Source organism: Mustela nivalis (genome assembly GCF_964662115.1).
Source record: "Mustela nivalis genome assembly, chromosome: 2".
NCBI classification, from domain to species: Eukaryota; Metazoa; Chordata; class Mammalia; order Carnivora; family Mustelidae; genus Mustela; species Mustela nivalis.
This window is the reverse complement of record NC_139021.1, coordinates 28,244,509-28,262,726: the sequence shown is the minus strand read 5'-3', so window position 1 is coordinate 28,262,726 and position 18,218 is coordinate 28,244,509. Positions and strand designations below refer to the sequence as shown.

The following is an 18,218-nucleotide window of genomic DNA, read 5'->3' as shown; positions in this document are numbered from 1 at the left end:
TGAACATGGGTGTGCAGATGTCTCTTTGAGACCTGTATCTTTCAGATAGCCAGGACAAGATTGCTGGATCATATGGTAGTTCTCTTTTCAAGGAACCTCTGTACTAATATCTATAATGGCTGTACCAGTTTACATTCTCACCAATAAGCATTCTCTTTTCTCCACATCCTTGCCAACACTTGTTTCTTGTCTTTTTGGTAATAACTATCCTAACAGGTGTGAAGTGATATCTCATTGTGGTTTTGATCTGCACCCTTGATAGTTAGTGATATTGAGCTTTTCATGTAGTTGTTAGTCAATTGATGTCTTCTTTGGAAAAATGTTGATTTGGGGTCCTTTGTACATTTTTAAATTGGGCTTTTTTTTTTGATATTGAGTTCTATGAGTTTCTTACATATTTTGGATATTAGTCCATCTACAGATACATGGTTTATAAATATTTTCCCCCATTTCATAGGTTTTCCTTTCATTTTATTGGTTGTTTCTTTTACTGCACAGAAACTGTTTAGTTCGATATAGTCCCACCGGTTCATTTTTGCTTTTGTTGCCTGCGCTTTTGGTGCCGAGTACAGAAAATCATTGCCAACACTCATATCAAGGAGCTTATTCTCTATGTTTTTCTCTAGGAGTTTTATGGCTTCCTGTCTTGCATTTAAGTCTTTAACCCTTTTTGAGTTGATTTTTGTATATGGTGTAAGATAAGAATTCAATTTTATTCTTTTGCATGTGAATGTCCATTTATCAGCACTATTTATTGAAGAAACTATCTTTTACCCATTGTATATTCTTGGTTCCTTTGTCAAAAATTAGTTAACCATGTATGTCTGAGTTTATTTCTGGGATCTCTATTCTGTTCCATTAGCCTATAGGTCTGTTTTTATGCCAGTACCATACTGTTTTGATTCTATATAGCTTTGCGGTATAGTTTAAAGGCAGAAAGTGTGATGTTTTGTTCTTTTTGCTCAAGATTCCTTTTGCTATTTGAGGTCTTTTGTGAGCCTATATGAATTCTAGGATTTTCTTTCTATTGCTCGAAAGATTCCATTAGAATTTTGATAGAGATTGCACTGAATCTGTAGATTGCTTTGGAGAGAATTGGCATTTTAAAAATGTTAAATCTTCCAATCCAGGGTCATGAAGTATCTTTCCACTTATATGTATCTTCAGTGTCTTTCATCTATTTTTTTTTCAATGTACAAATCTTTTACCTCCTTAGTTAAATATTCCTAAGTATTTTATTCTTTTTTTTTTTTTCTTCTAAATGGATTGTTTTCTTAGTGTCTCTTTTGAACAGCTTTCTGGTAGTATGTAGACATGCAACTGAATTTTGTATGTTGATTTTGTATCTTGAACTATACTGAATTCATTTATTAGTTGTAACAGTATTTTAGTATTCTTGTAAGATTTACTACATAAGGGGCACCTGGGTGTTTCAGTCATTAAGCATCTGCCTTTGGCTCAGGTCATGGTCCTGGGATCAAGGCCCACATTGGGCTCCCTGCTTAGTGGAGAGCCTGCTTCTCCCTCTTCCTCTGCTTCTCCCTCCCTCTACTGGTGTTCTCTCTCCCTCCTTTGCTGTTTCTCTTTGTCATATAAATAAATAAATAAATAAAATCTTAAAAAAAAAGATATACTACATAAGATCATGTCATCTGCATAGTTTTATGTTCTGAGATACACTGATCTCCCTCTTATTTGTGCAGCTTCTCTAGGGTCAAATGTGGGGGCAGAGCCAACATCTTATATTAGTTTGTCATGTATAGTTTTTCAATGTTTTATTGTCTATCTAGAACCTATAATTGATATTTTAAAGTTTATAATTATGACGCATAATAATGATTATGGAATACTGTAGTAACGCATTACTTGGATAAACCATTTTGTTTTATTTTTAAAGGATTTATTTATTTATTTAAGAGAGAGAGCACATGCAGGGGAGGGGGAGAGGGAGAGTGCCAAGCAGACTCCCTGCTGAGCGGGGATCCAGACGTAGAGCTTGATCCCAGGAATCTGAGATCATGACCTGAGCCGAAGTTAGACCCCTAACCCACTGAGCCGCCCAGGTGCCCCAGCAAACTATATTTTATTTAATTATTCCTTATTTGTGGATCGTTGGGATGTTTTCTACTACCTCAACATTAGTAATAGCATTAAATATATTATCTTTTAGCAGCTACACAGGTATTTTTAGACACTTTCCTTTTTTTATTGTTTTCCAGTATTCTGAAAGAGTTAAGGCAGCTTTCAGAAGAGCTTTAAAGTTCTGGGAGAATCTGGCTCTTTGTGTCTGATTCATTTTCTGAGTGGGTGGTGTATGGCTCTAACCTTGTCACTGACAGGAAAGTTCAGATTTCACACTGTAAAGAAAGAAGAAGTCTGTCCTTACAGCTCTCTTTGACTGAAGTATTTGCCTTCAGATGAGATTATACACACTTTTCCATCATCACTCTGGTTCTTGCTAGTGTCAGTTCTTCTTTGAATTGAAATTGCAATTTCCTTTGTTCATCTGGGCTATTTTTAAACCTTGGCAGCTCGTTTGAAAGGCACAACTTGTGTTCCAGGTTTATCCTGTTCAAATATAGTAATAATGGTTATACCATTGAGTGCAACCAAAACAAGCAAATGAAGGAAAGCATGTATTTCCAAAATCAATGTTCAGATGGCATGACTTTCGTTTTTATATAAACATAGCATTTTGGTAAGCAACGTTTGAGAATAGGTTAGTGAATCATCATGGGAGGAAACTAGAGAATCTTTGATTTTCAAAAGGATGTTTGCAATCATGTACGTCAACTTACCACGAAAAGCAAAACTCATCTACAGTGTGCCTGATGGTCTATCAGTTTTTTTTTTTTTAAGATTATTTATTTATTTATTTGAGAGAGAGACAGTGAGAGAGAGCATGAGTGAGGAGAACGTCAGAGAGAGAAGCAGACTCCTCATGGAGCTGGGAGCCCGATGTGGACTCGATCCCGGGACTCCAAGATCATGACCTGAGCCGAAGGCAGTCGTCCAACCAACTGAGCCACCCAGGCGTCCCAGTCTATCAGTTTTTGACTGAACCCCTTCCATGGCTGGATTACCATCTCATCAGAAAGCCCATTTATTCTTGGAGGGCTATAATTTAAAAAGTTCTTCTTTTCATTTTTTTCTTGAATTGAAACCTGTCCTTTTTTTTTTTTTTTTAAGATATTCAGTTGTCCCTTCTGTTTTTATCGCTATCTTTATACCCTTTTCCAAAAATATTACCCATTCTTAAATGTTTGGTCTTCTCTAGAACAACTAGGCTGCTAATCAGTTCTTCTTATTGTATGTTCAGGAACCCCCTTTCTCAGATTTCTGGTTAGGGTTAGGGTTAGGATAAGGGCTAGGGTGAATGCAAGGGTATGTGCCTGGCAACCTGAAGTGCAGACACCTCTCCAGAGAGTAAAACCCCAGACAACTTCTGGGGTGAAATGAAACTTGTCTTTTTAACATCCACTTAATAATATATTGACTTCCTTTTGGAGCCATATAGAAAATGGGGTATGTCTCCTTATCATAATCCTTTAAATATTTGAAGACATCTAGGTAGTTTCCTTGTAGTCTTTATTCTTTGGGATAAGTATCCATAGGCCATGCAGGTTTTCTGTTTGACAAGATGATGCTATCTAGATTTCTAATCATCTTAAAGACTTTCCTGTATATTTTCCAATCTGTCCATGTTCTTAGAATAAGGGCTGTAGAGCAGAAAACATTGGCTCACAGAAGTAATGGAACCACTTTGCATTCCTGAAATCTTGTCTTGAGATATTTGGTTTTACAAATATTTTTGAGAATTTCTGCAGTTTGTTATCATATATGGTTTCCCTGTAATATAGCTATAGGTACTTGTTATTTCCAACAGTCTTCTCCTAGAACATAGATGTTAAGAGATGGCACCTCACTCATAGAGTTAGGTATAAAATTGGTAATTATTAAACTCTTTTGTAAGGGCTCTGTCATAAAGCCATGGTGCTTTTGATAGGAAGTATGGTTCATAATAGACAAAAAATTATCGTTTATACCTAAGAGCTAATCTATAATTGCAGTTTGAATTTCATGGCCCAACATGGGAGAAAATAAAAAAGAATTTGTTTTAACACACCTCAACTAGTACTAGGCAGTTTTGTATTCCAAGAGGATTTGTGGTCTAATTATTTGTAGGGCATATCAGATTTAAATGAAAAGGGGTCTTTCACTTCATACCCTCCTAACTGCTCAGGTCATTGACCACTCCATATTCATCGCAACAACCTAGGAATCATTTGTATTTTGAAAGAGTATTTGAGAGTTGATTTCAGTTTGTTACTTTTTTGTTTTCTTTTTTTTCTTCTTTAGGATTTTATTTATTTGTCGGAGAGACAGAGAGAGAGAGAGAGAGAGAGAGAGGCAGAGAGCACAAGCAGGGGGAGTGTCAGGCCCAGGGAGAAGCAGGCTTCCTGCAGAGCAAGGAACCTGATGTGGGTCTTGATCCCAGGACCCCGGGATCATGACCTGAGCTGAAGGCAGAGGCTTAACCAACTGAGCCACCCAGGCATCCTTTCATTTTCTTTTTCTTTTTTTTTCCTAGTTTGTACTCCACACGGATAATTTGATCATTTTGAACATCTTGATTGAATTCAGTCTGTCTATTTAATAGAAAACAAAGTCAGTTAATGTTTAATGACATTTATTATTCAAGTTAGCCACAAGTGTCAATCTAGCTATCCCTTAAAGATATAAAAATAAAAAATATGTGTTATATTTAGCGGTCTATCTTTTTTATGTAATGCGTTAAAGACTTTTTCAATTGTGAAATTTGTATACAAATATGTATATAATATGTAATAAATATATATACACACAAATATATGTATATATCTCACGTAACTCAGTTGAAGAAATAGACAACATTATTAATGCCGGAAATACCTTTACAAGCTCTCTCTTCCCCCACCATGTGCACTTCAGACCTCCTTCCAACAGCCATCCTGTTCAAAAACAATCTTAGCTTTTATGATAATTACTTCCTTTTAAAAAAAAATGGTTTTATTATCTGAGTATGTATCCAGAGGCAATATATTGGTTAGTTTTGCCTATTTGGGGCCTTAGTAGAAGTACCATTATTTTTTGGATCTTTTTCTATGGCTTCCTGCTTTTGTTCAATGCTTTGTTTATATGATATGTCCACATGAATATGTGAAGTGCATTTCATTTATTTTAATGCTGTATGGGTACATTATAATTTATCCAATTTACTGTCATTATACCATTAGGTTATGTCTAGTTTTTGCTGTTTGTTTTTATCTATCAAGGGTACTACTGCTAGTAATAATTTTTTTATGTCAGCTGGTACACAGGTGCAAAAGATTTCCCATTATTTACATCTAAAAATGGAGGTGTTTGGTTGTAAACTATATGAATGTTTAACTTTATTACATTGGACCAAACTATTTTCAAAGTACTTATATCAGCCATATATGAAAGTCCCTTATCCCATATCCTTGTAAATACTTGATGTTGTCAGACTTAAAAACTTTTGCCAATCTGGAGGATATATTATGTACTTCATTGTGACTGTAATTTGCAAATCTGTGATTACTGTTGAAACTGAGCTTCTTTGCAAATGTTTATTGTACATTTGAGTAACCTTAATTTTGAAGTGACTGATAAGGTTGTCTTTTTCCTTTCTGATTCATAGGTTTCAAAATAATATTCTTGATATTGGTCATTAAGTGTTATGAATGTTGCAAATATCCTTAACTAATAGAATTTTTACTGCATTTAATATTTATATATTTTTCGAATTGATGTGCTTGATTTTCGTGTGGTTTAATGTATTGTCTTTTCCTTTTTGGTCAGAAATTGTAAGTTCCATATTTTCTTCTCTTTGTTGAGAGCATGAAAATAATTTTTGTGAAAAGCTTTATTGCTTTGCTTTCAATTATTTTGTTTTGAGTGTCAGGAAACATCTATCTATGTTACATATGGACAAATTAAAAACAAAGAACGGTTTCCATTTCTTTGTTTTAAACACAGGACACTTGTATTTATGGAAGAGGCTTACTGTTCTATTTAGTGCTTAAAAACCAACTGTATAAATAACCTGTTCTGAGTTGTTTTTTTCCCCCATGTATTTAACTGCTTAGAAACAAACTAAAACAGAACTCTGATTCTTCTAGAACCTATTGTTCTATTTCACAGTAGCAAGTAATTTCTGGAAAGTGCTAGGAAATGGTAAAACCAAAGTGTGTAGAACACTTGTTTCTCTGAAGATTCTGGAAGCCATCACTTAGCCACATGTAGGCTAATACTTTCTAAAGTCACATTGACAGCCATCTGAGAATGGAGTGTAGCTATTGCAGGGGAATTTCTCATTGTTTTAACCTTTGTTTTTAGGTGATGATAAACAATCCCTTTTAGCCTAGAAAAAGTAAAATTAACCTTTAAGTTCATGAAAGCATTCCTCAAAAGAGGTGAACTGTGGTCGAGGATGTTGTCTTGCTTTTTGGTTATGTCTGAGATTTTGCTTAATCCAAGGTCAAAAATATTTCTGTTTTCTTTGTAGAGTTGTATAGTTTTAGATCTTAGAGTCAGTCTGTGATCCATTTTTCAGTTCATCTTTATGTCTGATGTAAGGAAGGGGTCCAGCTTCATTCTTTTGCATATGTGGCTATCCAGTGTTCTAGCACTACTTGTTGAAAAGACTGTTCTTACCTATTGAATTGTCCTAGTACATCTGTTGAAGATCACCTGACCGTGGATTTAAGATTTATTTTTGAACTCTGATGTTTCATTGATCCATATGTCTGTCTTTGTTACCACATTGTCTCAATTACTATAGCTTCGATGTAAGTTTGAAATAGGGAAGTGTGCTTTAACTTTGTTCTTATTTTTCTAGATTGTTTTACTTATTTTAAGTAACTTGTATTTTCACATTTATTTTAGGATAGCCTTGTGAATTTTCATAAGAAAGTTAGCTGGGATTTTGACAGGAATTACATTGAGCCTATAGATAAATTTGGGGAGTATTGTCATCTTACAATATTAAGCCTTCTGATTCATAAATATGCATTTCTTTCTATTTATTTAGGTCTTCAGTTTTCCTCAGTAATGTTTTATAGTTTTTGAGTATGCATTTTACACTTCTTTTAACAAATTTGTTCCCAAGTATATTATTCTTTGTGACACCAATGTAAACGGAATTGTTTTCTTAACTTCAATTTTTGATTGTTTATTGATGGCATATAGAAGTAACAATTGATTTTTGTGTATTATCTTATATCTTGCAATCTTTTTAGATTTATTTATTCATTCTAAAAATTCTTGTAGGTACCTTAGAGTTTTCTATATACATGATCATGTCATCTATAAATAGAGATAGTTTTAAGTTGCCTTTTCAATCTGGGTGCCTTTTTTTTTTTTTTTTTTTTTTTCTTGTCCAACTGCCCTGGCTAGAACCTCTAGTACAGTTTTGAATAGAAGTAGCAAAAATGAACATTCTTGTCTTATTGCTGTTCTTAAAGGGAAAATATTCAGTCTCTCACTATTAAGTATGATGTTAGCTGTGGATTTTTGTAGATGCCCTTTATCAGATTGAGGAAGTTTCCTTCTATCCCTAATTTGCTGAGTGTTTTTATCATGAAAGGATATTGCATCCTGTCAAATGTGTTTTCTGTATTATTGATGTCCTTTATGAGGTTGAAGAAGTTTCTTTTTCTTCCTAACTTGCTGAGTGTTTTTATCATGAAAGGATATTGCATTTGTCAAATGCTTTTTCTGCATTACAGAGTTGATTATATATTTTCTTTTACTTCATTATATTGATGGGCTGTATTACATTAGTTTATTTTCAAATGTTAAAGCAACCTTACATTCTTGGGATCAATCCCACTGAGTTATTGGATAGAATTTTTTTTTAATGTTTTAGGTTCAGTTTGTTAATATTTTGTTGAGGAGATTTATGTCTGTATAAGAAATACTGGTCTGTAGTTTTCTTGTAATGTCTTTGGTTTTGGTGTCAGGGTAATATTGACTTCAAAGAGTGAGTTGGGAAGTATTCTCTTCTTATTTTAGAGGACTTTGTGAAGAATTTATTCTCTTTGAATGTTTGATAGAATGAACCAATGAAGCCACATCAGCAAGGGTTATATTATCTGGCAAATTTTAAAATTATTAACTCAGTATCTTTGCCTGTCATAGATTTATGCAGATTTTTAAAATTTTTTCTTGAGTCAATTTTGATAGTTTGTGCTTTAGTAAGAATTTTTCCATCTCATCCAAGTTACTTAATTTGTCAGTGGATTAAGTCTTTGTTCATGGTATTTTGCAATTAAATGAAGGTTCCCAACAGTTTACTTAATGTTTAGGATGGAGTTTAAGTAAAAAACACAAAATCCAATCCACAGTCAGTAACTAATCTGGTATAATTCCATAAAGGCTATGGATCACACTTTTTCTTTGGAAGGTGAAATCTCTATTACTTCAGGTTGTAGAGGGAAAAACCAAGTGGGGAGAAGAAATGCTTAGATTCAATCTCTTCTATCAGGATTTTCTTTTTTTTCCTGAGACTTCTGTTTCAAGGATTTCCTGATTCCTATGACTGTACAGGGCTCTATGGTACCAGTTTTTTAATGAGTAGATTGGGCTGGGAAAAGATAACAAACAGCTATGGTGCTGTTTTTATGAAGGAAAGCCTCTTTCTATTTTTTTAAAACCTTTTTTTTTTTTTTATTTGACAGACAGAGATCACAAGTAGGCAGAGAAGCGGGCAGAGAGAGAGAGGAGGAAGCAGGCTCCCTGCTGAGCAGAGAGCCCCATGCGGGACTCGATCCCAGGACCCTGAGATCATGACCTGAGCCGAAGGCAGCGGCTTAACCCACTGAGCCACCCAGGCGCCCTCTTTCTATTTTTTTAAAAAAGATTTATTTATTTGTATAGAGAGAGTGAGTTGGGGGCAGAGGGAGAGGGAGAGAGAAAATCTCAAGCCGACTCCAGGCTGAGCACTGAACCCTATATGGGACTTCATCTTATGATTATGAGATCATGACCTGAGCTGAAATCAAGAGTCAGGTGTTTAACTGACTGAGCCACCCAGGGGCCCCCAAAGAAGGCCTCTTTTTGAACATCCTTTTCATGTGGAATGAACGCGTAACTCTTAGGTCATAAAAGGGCATTTTACTCAGGACTATCTCCCTGCATAGCTTCAGGCTATGGAGTTTCTAGATCTGTCAGAGTCATATCTAGTCCTAGGTTACCTGCCTGAGGAAGCAGTCTGAGTCAGCCTTGGGGCCGCAGTGTATCCCCCTGATGCCAATTATGCAGTCAACTCCCGTGCCTCAACAAAGGGAGAGATTCCAAAGGCTTTAAGAGCCTTGCATGTGGCATTCAAGTATGGGGACTCAACAGGCTGAGCAGCAGTAAACTCAAGGACTTAGAGTTCACTTGGGAGTTCAGATGCAGAGTGCAGAAGAAGTCTCCTTTGGATCCATCTCAAGGAAGAAATTTAATGTTATTCCTTTTATACATAGCTTCTGGGCTTTTGGGACTTGAGTCTGGGGGACATCAAGCTTTGAAGAATTATTTGTGGCTGGTCCAGGGTTTCATCAGCCATAGCTGTATTGAGGTCAGGAAGTCAGCTGGGAAATGTGTTGAAATGTCCTCAAAGGAAGAAAGAGGTCTTGGAAGCCAGTGATTACGTGGGCCTAATCATTCATATTGGAGTGAAGTAGGACTAGGAGCTAGCTCATTTATGTTCATTCAGAGAGAATGGACCATTCCTAGGAATTGTGCAGTCTGGAAATGTTTAACTATGAGGAAATCATTGCATTTAACTTCATAGATTTATGCCTGTTCTTGTATTAGAGATGTCAAACTTGGGGATTTGGGAGATGTCTTATGCCTATTTGTAAGTTTAGTCAAAACCTGAATGACTCTAGGCCTGTCCTCTTGGAAATATATAGCTTTCCAGGAAGGGTTGCAGGAGATATTGTCGTTTCAAGTCAACAGGTGTGGTTAGAAGTTAGGAGAAGGGAGAAGAGGCTGGTGAAAATGACTTCAGCCAGTTCCTCTTCTTATCTGGCTTTCAAATGGAATCTGCATCTTCCAAAATTTTTAACAAATTTGGAAGCTTAAATTTTTTTCTCCTCATAGCTTGGATGTTCTGGGTTCTGACTCTCTGTCTTGATAGGGAGTTAAATTCCCTTTAGAAAAATCATATGTATATATGAGTGTGGCATGTCATCTGACCTAGATCCCTCTTCTTCTGATGGTTTTTTAAAAAATTTTTTAATAAAGATTTTATTTATTTATTTGACAGAGAGAGAGAGAGAAAGAGAGAGCGAGAGCAAGTACAAGCAGGTAGAAAGGCAGGCAGAGGCAGAGGAAGAAGCAGTCTCTCTGTTCAGAAAGGAGCCCAATTACGGCTTGATTCGAAGACCCCAGGATCATGATAAGAGCCAAAGGTAGACACTTAACCAACTGAGCCACCCAGGTGCCCAGATGTTTGTTTAGTAGGTTCTCCCTCCCTGAAGTCAGCATGCTCTGGCTAAGAAAAGCCAGGGGAACCAGCTGTTTACCTTTCCAGGAAAGGCCTTACGTTGATCTCAAGGCTGCCTTGGAAATTTTGAAGGCTCTGGTAACTGCCGCCTTCCACTTCGATGTTCTGACTGCTTCCTCTCCCTCCTGCCCAAGTCCCCTCTCTTACTGTGTCCCCATCCCTCTTTCTCTCAACTTTTCACATGGTAGCAACAGACCGTAAGTACTTTGTGTGCTAGTCTAGCTCTCCATACAGATACTATATGGATACCATATGCATTTAATGAGTTTTAAGTACTTGACTTTTCAGGGCTATTTATTCTAGGTGATGAATCAAAGTTTTATAGGATGTGCTTATTATGTTTCCCTTATTTTATGCTAGTCCTACAAAAAATGGAGATTTATAAATTATAGTAACTAGGAATTTATATTAGAATGATTGATAATAGCAGTGTCAAGGATTTTGGGGGGAAAAATCCTCAGACATTATCATGCCAATCTCTTTTAATTCTCACAATATTATATTTTAGTTTTTGAAGATGTAATTTTTCAGTGTAAATATTGTTTGTATTCCACTTTCCCAAGTAACTATTATTTCTATCAGTCTACCTAATTATTAATTTTAATGGACTTAATCTTATCTATCATTTAGATATATATGAGCGGTTCATTGACCAGAAACTTTTTAGGTCGATTTTAATTTCCATCCTTCTTTCTTCTTTCTGGCCTTCTTTCTTCCTTTCTTCTATTAGAGCTCTATTTGGAATGGATCTCTTATTAATGTAGGTGTTTACTTTTGTTAAATGTATTTCCTGTGGAAAAATTCCCATGAAAAGGGTTGCTGGATAAAAGCATACGAATGTCAATGATTTTACAAACAAAAATAATTTTTACATTTTTAATGCTTCTAGCTGTGTCAGTCTATACGTTTCAGCATGGTCTTCAGCATCATAGAGCATCATTTAAAACATGTTTTATTGCTTTGAGATGATTAAATTGTTACCTCTAGCTTGCTTTAATTTGCTTTTCTTTTTTCTTTCCATGTTCCTTCAGAAGCACAATGAGCTGAGGTTACAGAGTTCTACGGATTGGCCTTACAATGCAATCCACTTGATTGGTTGCAAGAAAGTAGACTCCACGTGAGAGGAAGAGATGGCCTGGCACGAATGCCCTGCCATTGCTGTTACCTGGGAGACTTGTTCTGCTCTCCCAATGAGTTCCTAGCTCTGGTCACCAAGGAGTTATAACTGAGCTCCGTCAGTGGACTCACACATGAGAATGTGCTTTAACCAGTTGGGAACTCTCACAGGGAGTAAGTACAAGGATGTCAAAGCCACTCACAGAATTCTACCAGTGCAACCTCCCATCAGAAGTGCTGTTTAAGGGGTCATCTTGGAACCTCAAAAGACTCCACGATCATGCAGAGAAAAGGTACAGCTATCTGAAAAGGTGCCAGGGAAAGAACCTGTCTCCCAGCCAGAGACTGTGTCAGGAAAATAGAAGGCTGCTGGATAGCTTCCTCTACCTTCAGAGCCTGTGAAGCCTCAGAGGAAATTCAAAGGGGCCAAGGTAATAGACCTGGGCCAGTTAGTTCTGGGGAACCTCTGTCTCTTTTCTCGTGCCCATCTGACCCAAGCCGATCCTCCACAGAGGGAGAGCGCCTGAGAGAAGTTCTTTGTGTCTTCCAGACCTCCTCATTTTCCACATGTGGTTCTCTGTACAGAGACAGAGAACTGTACAGAGACTGTTCTATGTACAGCACAGCCTGAGAAAAACAGGCTCAAGGCAGCACAGGCCAGCAGGCACCTTCACCTTGACCCTTTTCAACATGTAAATACCTGAATCCAGGCTGAGCTCTAGAAAGAGAACCTGACTCCAGACATGGTCATCCATAGTGACAGAAGCCATGTGCCAAGGACTAGGGAGGAGCAACAAGATGTTTCAGCTCCCTCTGTTGGACCTCACCACAGCATGTAAGCCATGTGCTCTTACGTTACCAGTAAAGGGTACAACTTGGAAGCCAGTTTTCTTTCTTGCTGTGATTCAGGTGAGACTGAAGAAGGTGAACATACATCCTTGAACTCACGGGTCTGCTCAGAAACAACTAATGAATCTTCTTTAGATACAATTGATGCTGTCAAATGCTCTACCACTGAGCTACACCCCCTAGATATAACTGATGAAGAAGAGTAGCTCCCTGAATCCAGGGGCAATGCAGGAAAGTGGGTTCGATCCAAATAGAGTTACCCATCCCAAAGATAAGTTGGATACATGTAGACCACCCAGTAGCCTCAGATCTCTTACAAACAACTATTTCTGCTACGCTGCCAACTCCATTGGGCCAGAAGTCCCCAAAACATGGCTTGCACTTGGTTCCTGTGTCCAGTCACAGTATTCTGATGCTTTCATCTGAGCTGAGCTCTACCTCCAGCAAAGCATTTGGCACAGAGAACAAGATGAGCAGCTTTCCTGAAAGACAGTTTCTTGCGGGCTCCTATGTGGGGCAGAATGTTTCCATTGGCAAGTCTTGCAACAATTTACAGGCCACTCAAAAAAATTGGAGGTCCTTTCTGCAGAAGAGCTGCTGCCCACCATCAGGGTGCTCCTGGGCTGGCTCTGCATCAAGCACAACTTCCTCACCACGGGTTGGCAGGGTCTGTTGGATCTGTGAGATCACCACTCTGCTGCTGAACCTGCTGCCTTCAGGGAGCCCTTCAGAAATCAGGCCTGGTGCTGTCCCACCATCTCCATGACCTGCTGCAGAGCTGTAAGGGAGAGATCTTCCCTGGTTCCTGAAACTCCTTGGTAATGTCTTCACCTTTTTTTATGCCTTGTTCAGGTTTTCACTCTTGACTGTGTCTGGGTTGGTGGCCAGACTGCCATGCTATGATTTCATTTGCTCCATCTAAACTAAGCATGATCACAATAGCCCAAGGATTAGCAGATTCAGTTCTCCTGATAATCTGAGAATAGGTGTTTTATGGTATAATATTGGTATTTTATCTAGCATCTGCTGCTCAAATTTTCCAATTTTGGCTTCTATGACATTGTCTCTTGCCTTCTTCTTCTTCTTCTTTTTCTTTTTCTCCTCCTCCTCCTCCTCCTTCTTCTTCTTTATCTTTTCTGGCTCACAGATGTCTTTTGGGACCTCTTGTCAATCTCTTATCTGGCATATACTCTAGGGGATAGCTCTTTTCCTGCTGTTAGTAGACCTCGGATGTGCACTCTGTAAAGACTGGACATTAGTTAAATTTCCCAGCTGCAATCAGATTGGCATGTGTTGAAATTAGTAACATTAGTCCCCTCCCCACTACCCATTCCCAACAGTCTTCTCTGAGAAACCACCACATCTCAAGGCCAACTGCAATACTCTTTCAGGATCCCAAGTTCTGGAGGCATCAGAGTCTTCCTCTGTCCAGTCCACTCCTTACCAGCTCAGTCTCAGATTCATTTCCTCCCCCCAGAAGCAAGAGATTCCATTCCCAGCTTTCCTTTACTCCTGGGTTCTCATTTCTTAGTTGTCCTAAGCCAAGCTTTTGTGTTTCAGTTAAACTTCCTGTTATTTCCCTTTCTCCATGCTATTAAAAAGCATATTATTATATTTATTAGAAACATTTTGACAAACTAAAGAAAAATAGAAGAGAAAACCCAATGGTGGTTTAACCCAAACATTGCCACTTTTGTTGTTTTGATTATTTATAACCTGCCATGCTTCCTCTGCATACATGTTTTTCTTTCAGTTGTAATTATAATCTTTAAACATTTTTTCAGCCTATTTTTTTCAAATTACAAATGTTTCTTACATTATTGCATATTCAATTTTGACCCTTTAGTAGCTGCTTCCTAGCATCATTTGCTTAAGTATTCATCTTGCTTTTCTAATATTTTTAGCATTAAGTCATTAATAATTATATGATAAAGATCTTTGATCCATTAGGATTAATTCCTTAGAATAGTTGAGCAGAAATTGATTTACTGAGTTAAAAGATATATATGCATAGGTACATATATTTTATATTTCATTACATTTATATGTGCATATATAGAGATTATACATATGCATATAAATATAACTTTTCACAAGATGTTGCCAAATGGCTTTCCAAGAAGGAATTTATTTCCCAAAAGAGAATAAACACTTTATATAGTTTTATAGCCTATATTTTATTGAGTGTATTATGATCATTTTCTTATGTATTTATTTATCTTTTTTAAAGATTTTGTTTATTTATTTGAGAGAGAGAAAGAGAATGAGAGGAGAGAGGTCAGAGAGAGAAGCAGACTCCCGCTAGCAGACAGCCCAACGTGGGACTTGATCCCAGGTCTCCAGGACCATGACCCGAACCGAAGGCAGCCACTCAAACAACTGAGCCTGATTATTTTAGTAGTGACCATCATATGAATATATTATAATTTACTTAACCATAGTCCTATTTGGGGGTATTTGTTTCTACATTTTTTTCTCTTATAAATAATGTAAATAAATTTTTGTATGTATCTTTGGTTGTTAGAATAAATTTCTGAAAGTAAAATTACTGAGATCTTTAATGATACTAAAGAACTAGACTACATTAGGCTCTTAATGATACTAAAAATGATGCTAAATAATAATGGTGATGATACTAAATTAACCTCCAAAAGGGTTGTAACAGTTCTTACTCCCAAGAATATGAGTGTACATATTTCACTGCATTCAATTCAGAGAATTTTAATTACTTCCCTGCCAAGTAGAAAAGCAAAATTATCATTGTATTATTGGCTACAGAAGATTGAAATTAATAACTTAGTGGTTATATTATTAATTTTAATGTTTTGTTCATGTCTCTTTTTACGTTAAAATAGGATTTTTTTTTGTTTTTCTTATTTCTTATTGTTATAACCTGCAACCAATGAAAATCATATAAGCATTCAAATTTAACAATTACCTAAATCAGAGAGCTGACTCTCTGCTCTTTGCCTTGTTTGCGGCAACCTGCCGGGTACAGCCGTAAAGAACTGATAATTCTGGTGGCTTGAGGGGAGATAAGGTGACTCAGAGCATGCAGTAGAGCAGAAGAGAATAAGAGAAAAAGAATAAACTTTTTTTTTTTTTTTAAGATTTTATTTATTTGAGAGAGAGACTGAGTTGGGGGGAAGGGCAGAGGAATGAGGAGAGAGAGAGATAGACCAAGAATCTGGAACAGACTCTCCGCTAAGCACAGAATCCAACATGGGGCTCAATCCCACAACCTACGAGCTCATGAACAGATCCAAAACCAAGAGTTGGAGACCTAACAGACTGAGCCACCCAGATTCCCCTAAACTATTTTTGAAAACACAACCAGAATTGTTTTTCTGGTGGGAGATACTTGGTCATTTTCACATATGGAAAAAAATTTATTCATTGCTATGGAAGATTCTCCCTTCAAGAAGCTTGGGTGGGAGGTCCCAAATTGCATTTAGGAGGTTCTAGGCTAGATAATATGAATAGAGTAAGAGCAAGAAAAACTCAAGCAGTGCTTCCTGTCAACACAGTAGAAACTGGAATTGTGTCTCACGGTGGGTTTTGGTTCTTTTAAGCGCAGCACCCGGTCCCATTCTTAAACTTCTGCTAGAAAAAGATGACGTTAGCATGCTTTTTCAGCTATGGACACTGGTGCTACGGCATGTGCTGAGCAAGACACAAATGGGGGTACCATCCAATCACCAGAGTTCTGCCAATTTTTCTGTTATTTGTTTATTTTTTTATATGCAGGAATCATGCTCCCTAAGAAAGTCTCCTGTTGTGTTCTGGGGTGTTTCCTTGCTTTCCCTTGTAGGAGCTTTGGAACTTCAGGTGTTCAGCTACCATCAGCAGATAGATACCCTGCTCTGGACTTACAAACACACTGAGAGCACCAATGGGCTGCCCTGAAGATGTTATTGCTGTGAATTCATGACGTGTCACGGATGACTCTTGCACGGCTTGCTGGTTCCTGGATGCCATACAAAGAATCTTGCTGAATCTGTGGACAAGCAATGAGACAAAGACCAAGAGAGTTTTGTCATTAAACGGTTGAACTTCACTGGGTTTACTTGGAGGATAAGCACCATTGAGGTCATCCTCTGCCGATAGGATCACTCAGGTGAAGCCCCTCGATGAAACATCTTATATTACTTACTGTTTCTTCTCACTCTTAAAGTGTTTGTCCTCTTAAAGTATGGTCTTTTGGCTTAGGCCTATGGGACTGTGGACAAAATTTTGTATCCTAGGAGACTTAATTTTCTCTTTGTATAGTTTTTTCTTCTCTTCATCAAGGCATTACAGGAATCATAAATAAAACAACAGGTAAAATAAGTGTCTGGAAGAGATTAATCTGAGTGAAATAAGTCAAGCAGAGAGAGTCAATTATCATATGGTTTCACTTATTTGTGGAGCATAACAAATAGCATGGAGGACAAGGGGAGATGGAGAGGAGAAGGGAGTTGAGGGAAGTTGGAAGGGGAGGTGAACCATGAGAGACTATGGACTCTGAAAAACAATCTGAGGGTTTTGAAATGGTGGGGGGTAGGAGGTTGGGGGAACCAGGTGGTGGGTATTAGAGAGGACACGGATTGCATGGAGCCCTGGGTGTGGTGCAAAAACAATGACTACTGTTATGCTGAAAAGAAATAAAAAATTAAAAAAAAAAAAGAATAAGTGCCTAAACCTTAATATTTGTATGAAACTCAGCTGAGGAAAATAACGATTAGAAACTTCATTGTTACCTGGGATTCTGAAAATTAAAGCACTGTGCAATGCACATAAACTTATAACTGGCTGTGGCTATTGCTTAAATGGCCGTAGTGGGAAGGGGACCTTCTATGAGCAATTGCTTTCTAACTCCTTTTACTTTGTAATGTAGGAAAGAACTCTATTTTACAGATGAATAAGGTAAAATCAGTCAAGTTAAGCCTCTTTCTCAAAGACATGAAGCTACTAAGTGACTTATTGGAGATTTGGTTCCAGATGTACTTAGCTTCAAGTTTGTCCCAGGAAGATTTGGCTCACTTACTATAAGTACACAAAAGCATGGAGTATCCAGTAACTAGCAGGAAAAGGACTCTTAGTGAAGGTCAGTGACAAACTATAAGGCAGCTTGTGGGATCCAGAAACCCTTACTCTAACCCCACCTGACTGCCCATGTGATAAGCAAACTTCTGCTTTTATCTAGATGCCCCTAGGCAAGGACATGCTAGTGGAGGGGAGAAACTGCCCTGACAGGGAGTTTCAAATCTGACTTGAGAGGGTATTTACCCAGGAAGAAACTTCTTCAAATGGGAAGACACTGAGTTATTTTACTAGGTAAGCTTTACATTTTGAATAGAATAGGTTAAAAGGCAAGATATATATTCAGACAACAACTAGAGTTAGGTATTTCTTTTCTATGTCCTGAGTTACAGTGTATAAATTTCAACCTCGCTATTAATGTTTGTTATATGTGCTTTTCAAGCAGCTAGGAACTATATTTATTCTGGTTGAATAATATATTTTGACAGTAATAATTTCTCTTATGAGCCTAAGACTCATATTTCCATCTGCCTCCTCTACATAGGCTGCCGGAACTTTCCATATATCTGACGTTCAACAAGTCTTGCAGGGAAGTTATTACTTCTACCTGAACTGGCCTTTTCCTTGTACAAATTATCTTAATAGGTGGCATTTAGGTAGATTTGAAATACTG

At 37.4% G+C, this 18,218-nt stretch overlaps 1 pseudogene across 1 annotated transcript in view; it reads left to right on the top strand.

The window, feature by feature from the left end:
* The window catches only part of LOC309859275 (nonsense-mediated mRNA decay factor SMG5-like), an 81,901-nt pseudogene extending 67,363 nt beyond the window's left edge, over positions 1-14,538 (top strand). The window contains exons 4-6 of the transcript XR_014316657.1: positions 11,590-12,366; positions 12,519-12,711; positions 12,744-14,538. The product of XR_014316657.1 is annotated as a nonsense-mediated mRNA decay factor SMG5-like (transcript). The remainder of the gene's footprint in view (positions 1-11,589; positions 12,367-12,518; positions 12,712-12,743) is intronic.
* Positions 14,539-18,218: the final 3,680 nt, after the last annotated feature.